Source organism: Haliaeetus leucocephalus, unplaced genomic scaffold (genome assembly GCF_000737465.1).
Source record: "Haliaeetus leucocephalus isolate CR32 unplaced genomic scaffold, Haliaeetus_leucocephalus-4.0 Scaffold566, whole genome shotgun sequence".
Taxonomy (NCBI): Eukaryota; Metazoa; Chordata; class Aves; order Accipitriformes; family Accipitridae; genus Haliaeetus; species Haliaeetus leucocephalus.
Window position 1 is genome coordinate 3,439,262 of NW_010973002.1, and position 7,250 is coordinate 3,446,511.

Sequence of the window (7,250 nt, forward strand, 5' to 3'; positions counted from 1 at the left end):
GGGCGGCGGAGCCCCCGCGGGAGGGGACGGGGGAGGAGGGCAGAGGCGGCGCGGCCGGATTTGAAGGAATCCGTGATCGTTTACAGCCTCGGGTCCTTAAGAAGTAGCATTTACACATCTCCCGCCCCCGCGAACGTGTGAGATACGGGTCCCTCTCTCAGCATCCCCCTTCGCAAATGTTTACAAAGCTGCCATAAATTTAACTGTTCGCTGCCTGCCCATACTTGCCGCCCGGCGTGCCCTGGGGATGGCAGGACAGCCCGTCAGATGGAAGCTGTTAGAAATGAACCAGACCACAAACGTCGGGTTCCCGCTCCGGGGCCCAGCGCCAGCGGGTCCCCCGGGGACACGTCCCGCCGGGGCAGGGACACGCAGGGCCAGGGGCTCGGAAGGAAGCGTTGCAGCTATCCCAATTTTATCTGGGCAGCTCTTCGTTAACCTTCAGGTCATGAGAAAAGCAACTGCCTCTTATGCAGCGGCGTGAGGACAGCTGCTTTCTGAAGTTACACTCACTGCATAATAAATATTGCCTACTGCAATTTAAAACTGCTCCTTGGTTTGCTTTTTGCAGAAGAGAGAAGAAACAGGTCACTAGTGTTTGCCTTCCCAACTTGACAGCTGCTAGACCTGCCTAACTGTATCTGATTAAGCACAAACAAAATACAGATATTTGCAGAATATATGTTTTCAAGCCAGTGAAAGCAAAAAATCTGTGCGTGTTTGAGAAAAACATCCATTATGTCAGCTGCAAAGAAAGCCAGTTTCATTTGGTGTGTGACGGGTTCCTCTCTGAGGTTTCTTCAGTTTGGCACTTCCAGGCTGCTCCTTCCTCTATCAGCCCATGGTGGTCAGCCAACTTGCTGGTCAGCCAGACTGTAGACACCGCTGTAGATGGCCACTTATCTCAGCAAAAGTTGTTTTCCCCCATGTGACTAATGCAACAATACCCTTATAAAATATATGCATGCTCCTGGCATGGGGATCAAGTCGACCTCTGTGATCATGGAGTTTTTTTCAAGAAAAACAGATTGCAGCAAGGAAAAACCAAATGGTGACTAGGAGTTGAGCTCTACTGCCAACGTACCCTAGAAACCAGTACCTGTAGGTGGGCAAAGCTCTGACTGCGCAGAGCCCCGCTCTGCTGCATGTAAAGCTCTCTCAAGAGTTGAGCACGAATAGTGAGGTAATGCCTGGTGACAGCAATCCACCGTGTGCCAGGTTGCTGCCCGACAGACCTTTGGAGCTGGCTTGCCTTCTCACTTTGTGCAAGAAACTGTAGTGCTCCTTGATGATTTTTTCTCTCATTCTTCTGCGGCACAGGGGATGGTACATTTCTTCCCCTAGTTTCTTTTCTGTGAGCACCTTTGTCCTTATATTCTTAGAAAAGGGGATTATTTCCCCCTCTGCAGGGGCCAGCCGGAGTTCAGCACGGTTGCTAGGGCTTGGAGCTTGGCTCTCTCGCCAGTGCCATCCGTTTGCTTTTCATGCTTCATTTGGTCAACATTTAGCACGTAACCAACGTTTAGAGCATTTTCCACCTCAAGGAAACAGCAAGAGTTCTTTCAACTTCTCTTGCTCTTTGGAGCCATTGATCTGTGCAATATAGCTCCTCGCTGCCAGGCTTGATCTACTTCTCTTTTCTGGGATCACAGAGCAGCAGAGAAAATAGCTGTCCTGGTATAAGTGCGGGGTTTTTTCAAGGCTTCCCCGCAGACAAACAAACCTGCCTCTTGGGTCACTTCCAGAACAATCTACAAATTTAAAAGGGCACTGGTGAAAAAGTCTCATCTCTCTCTCTCAGACAAGTAATTTCCCCATGTCCTTGTGGGGGAAACCAAGTGCAATATTCTTCAAAGAAAATAAAATAATTCTACCATTACAAGAGGGCTTAAAATCCTAAAGATTGACCCTAAGTATCTTACTGACTTCTTCTGTAACCTCAGTGACTGACATGAATTGTCTTCAAGTTTTATTTGCCATATTCTTTTCTGATAATCCTTTTGTTTCTTTAAATCTTGTCTCAAATATTCAGGAATGCAGAGGTCTCCTAGCAGTGCAATTCAGCAAGAGTTTGGTCGAAAGCTTCAACCTAAATTTTGTAGTTAGCTGTTGCAGCTGTAGCACAATGAATAGACACATTCAACAAGATAAATAGAGTGGATATTTGAATCTCTTAGTTGGCCAGTCAGAAGGACAATTAATAGACAATTAACAGACAACAGTAATTTGAAATCATAATCTTAAATCTTGAGGGATATAAGGTAAGAGCTGACTAGATGTACAAGAAATAGATAACAATCCCAAAAATCTCAGTGAAGTAGTTGAATAGAAGCTTTTGTTCTCTGAAATGAAAAGGGTTGGCACCTTTAGAAGTCATTTTCTGACCCTTATTATAAATTCCTGTTTGCAGAATCTTTGTGGAAAGCTTTGGCTAGCTACTTCAGCTGACGGATTACACAGGACATTCTGTGAAGTCATTTTAAAAAAGGGATTCATACGGATTATTGTGATACATGAATTATCATTTCTTCAATATGACAAAAAGGTAATCCCCCAAAATTCCTTCTCTGAACCTGTGACACATCTGAAATCTGTTATCATTTTTTCCCAATAAATTTCACTTTTGCTTTTCCTCAGCATATCATTGCTGCCCAGCTGGCAGGGGTTGGTTGCAATAAACATTTGTCTCAGCCTACTTTTTTCACTGCATGTGTTCCTGTGTATTTGTTAGACATCTTCTCAAGACCAAGGATAATGAATTTTTTTTCCACAGGCCACATACAGAACTTGGAAGAATGGAAGAGACCAAATAGAGACAGGATTAAATTTAGCATTTTTGCAGGTAATGCCTGTTTATATATTGGCTTGTTACATACTCCATTGCTCTGCAGGTCTCTACTCTTCACATGCATGCTACTGGGCGATCAGTTGGCTACTGCTAATTAATTAGATAACAATCTGATACAGACTACAGTTCTTAAAAGACTAAGACATTTTATTCTAACAGTATGGTAACAGACTACTGTGCTAAACCAAATAGAAGATAGAGGCTATTGAACAGTCATAACTAAAGGAAGAACAAAGGTGCAATCACTCATCACTACTGGCTAAATAGCAATAATAAATAGCGATCAGAGTGGTTTCTAGGTGATCCACAATGGCAAACTAGTTCTGAAAGCTTAAAGTGTGAAAAGAGAAGGCTACCCAAAGGTTTCAAAATTAGTTTCAGAAGAGGCTTCAGACAATTAGTTCAACAGAAGTGAAATTTATAAATGTTAACATAGAAGCGTGGATTGTGTTTAATGCAGCAGCCATATTGACCACAATACATCTGAATTACATCATGTGAACTTTTTCAGTTAAGTTAATGTTGGAAGACACTGAAATCAGTCCTGCCCGCATTTAAGAGCAGGAGCTTAAGTGTATTGCTATTTCATGTCTTAAGCTCTTACCATTTAAACCAGAGTATTTTTATTCCATCAAGGTTACCAACTTGATTTCAGCATAGTTTCACACTGCTATAAAAGAGGAAGGGGAAAAAGCTGAGGGAAATTGAATTTTTTCCTCTGTAAGTAGAAAAATCTTCCAGTTTTATAACAGCCTGTAAAAATTGATTGCTTGTCTTAATGTAAACAGATGGTAACAGATCCAGGATGACTGACATTTACTATGTCCACGCACAGCTCCCAGGAGACTGCACTCTTAACGTATTCCACTGTGCCTGCAAATCCAGCAGTTTAGAAAAATAAACACTAACAAGGATTTCCACTTTTAAAGAACTTTCAGTAGTGAGTCTACTGAGTACTCAGTGACTTCTGCTGCTCATCAAGATAGGAAGAAGCTGCCTGCATCATGTCCATGACCAGCGTTGTTTCAAAAGTCAAAAGCATTAAAACATTTGTATTTGCAAAGGGGCAATCCTACTTATTCTCCACCTTCTTCTGGCTCAAAATGGGAACTACTACTTTTCTTACTCCTATCAATTTAGATCCCATTCAGGTTTGTTCCCGTTCTTCAGTCTCCTGTTTTGTAATGTACTGTTTTATATCACCCTTTTTTTCTGCTAATTAAGTATTTTATCATCCCTCTCATCCCACTCTCAAGTAATTCTTGCCTCCTTCAATTATTTTGACTTTTCCTTCTACCAGCAGCAGTAACCTTTAATGAGAGCTGTCAATAAAAACCTGAGATTTCAGGGGGATGAGGTACACCAACCAGAATCCTGTTTATGCTCTAGCTACATTTTGTCCTTTAAAACACTTCTTCCACATCCAGTTCTGGAAGTTTCCTGTTAGGAACTGACAAAAGGAAGTGATGAAAATCTGGCATGCCTAAGTAAAAATTACAACAGGATAAAAGTAAAATATGTGCCTAGAAAATGTTAATTCACTTGGTTTGGCTTTCACTTTCTTGGCTTTGTTCCACCTACCTGTGTAATTTTATGTATTAGTTCCTTAGATTTTTAAAACTGTAAGCAGAGGATGTGTATTTGTGAGACTGAAGTAGAACTTACTAAAAGGAGTTAGAAAGAGGATGGAGTTTTATATACTTGTGGATGGACAAACTCAAAAATCTTTCAAGTAGCTCCCAAAAGATGCATATGCATCTCTTTGCACACACACACCTTACCTATCAGCAGTAGCTTCAGTTAGTAAATTGAGCTATGAAAGTAAATCAATACCTCATTAATTCAATTACATTTAAAAAAAATCTGAACGTGTCTAGGTCTACAGGGAGCAGGCTTCTTTTAATGCTTGTTTTCAGTTGTTTTAAGAATCTTCCAAAACTTTGACAAATGTGTCAACACCAAAAGTTCAGCCAGCTTTGAGATTGGGTTCTTCCTGGAATTTGTCCCAAGACTTCCCTTTAAAATATAGACAAGTGACACAAAGCTATGCATTGAACTTAAAACAGCTTAAAAATTAACACTTAACAGAATTTCAGACCAGCAGTACAAATATTTTTTAAGAAACACCCCCTGCCCTGCAAATTTATACTCCATTTTAAACTCTACCCTGGACTATGCTGCCATAATATGTGGGGATGGAACAAAAACCTCATTCAACTCAAATACTTTCCAAAAGAGTTTTCCAATATAAATATTTGAGACAGATTACTTCTTTTGTCCAGTCTATGTGTTTCTGCAGTGGTTTTAGCAAGAAGCAGGAGATTATTAAGATAAAAGGCTATAGCATTTGAGAACGCAGTAATAGAGGTCTTAATGGAAACCTAGGCTAGGATACGCATAGGGGACAGATGTGAGAGAAAGTGAAAAATTCTAGAAATGCTGTGAAATGTATTGCTGGTAAAGAAACCTCTGAATATTTATGGTCTCCAATACACTTCATTTTAGAACTGAAAGTGTTTCTTCGTAGGGAAAACTAAAGGCCGACATAATTTTTGTTTGGTTTGTTTGTTTGTTTGTTTTAAATGGAAGTTGTGCTAAAAAACATTATTATAAGAAATTATTAAATGGTTCAAGGGTAGGCATTTTTCATACATGAAAGTACAAATGATAGGCAAAGTTTGGAATCTACATATTATGAATCTTACATTGCACACTGCTGCTCATATAAGTCAAAGAATGCCTGTGTTCCTTCATCTGGCAATTTAGAAGTAGGGAATTTTTGATCCTTGCTAAAACCCCACCCAACAAACTAAAATAAAACCAGACAGAAAAACACCTCAGCAATGCTAGCAGAATGATTTGAAGAAACATTTCACTTGAACAATTCCCAAATATCAGAGCCTGCTAAAAAGCCCTCGCAAGTTACACATCTTCTATCCTAAATGCTTCTGGAAGGAGAGACAGACAATTCCATGGCAAAATGAGGGATCTTTCAACATTTCTGTTAAATGGTAAATCACTTGCATTATGGAATGGGCACATTGAGCCAAATCCCCCAATCACAGTGGTTTAATGTCTAGCTTAGTTGAACAAAGCGTCTTTAGCCACATTCACATCACCCGATCACATCACCAATCTACCTTCTGATAATAACCTCTAGTCATTTTTAGAGTGAAGCAGTTCTGCTAGAAAAGGTATCTTGCAGTCCTCTCCCTATAAAAGCAAGCAACGATAGCGTATGCTAGCTGTTGGTCCCCACAGTATTTCCATGTGCATTGACAAGTCTCAGGATATCGGGAAATGATGCAAGTAGCTTTGGGGAAAGAAAAGGAATGGGAAGCAGGGAGATGGAAAGCATAAGGAAGTGAAGGTGACAGCAAAAAGTTCAGTATGAATTAAATATGAATTTTACACATAGAAAACAACATCCTAGATTTGCTACATAGCTAGACATAAAATTAAGCTAACAGAATAAATATAAAATGTAATTAAATGAATAGCAATGGTACTGAATTTAAAGTTATAGAAGATATGATTCGACTTGGTATTATACTTTGTTTCACAGCGTAGAATGATCACTTTTAAAGAACTAAAAGGGTAAAATGGAATATGCATATTCATCCCTAGTGTCTTTATGTTAAATTTTGTTACCTTTTCTGATGTTGTACCACAATGGTGGCTGTGTAAGTGGAAGACTACTCTCTTATCAATGACCTAGAAACTGTTTCAAAACTCCACGTATCTTGTAATTCACAAAAAAAATGCCAGGGCCACAATAATAAAGAACTGGGCAATAAAGACATATTAGTTGGTCAGATGCATTTACTTTGAAATATGGCCTAGTTTGACTTCAGTTAGTAAGTTTGTCTGACATTAGAATCATTGCATTCAAATAGAGATTAATGAGACTTAAACAGTTATTTCATCAAACATACAATAAAGAGAATTGATTTTAGGTCTCAATTAGGAAAGAGGAAAGATGATTGTTCTTGCAGTACGCAACTAGAAGCCACAAATTTTAAATTCCATCTTCTTTTGGAAGATGGAAAAACCCAGTGGTCTTCTTATATGTAGCTGTGGCATTTAGGGACATGGTTTACTGGTGGACTTGGCAGTCTTAGGTTTACAGTTGGCCTTGATGATCTTAAGCATCTTTTCCAACCTAAATGATTCTGTGATTCTATATTTATTTCTTCCTTTGTGAAATAATACTACTTGTTCACTGCAAAAGTATGGTAAGGCTTACCACAAAAATTCTTCTAGTATTTAAAAAAAATAATTAGTATATCATTATAATTAGCAATTTAATATACCATCAAAGATATTTTAGTATAACACAGTGCAGGAACCCGTTTACATTTCACTGAGAAAAGCTCAATATATTTTCTATGATTTGAAGTCA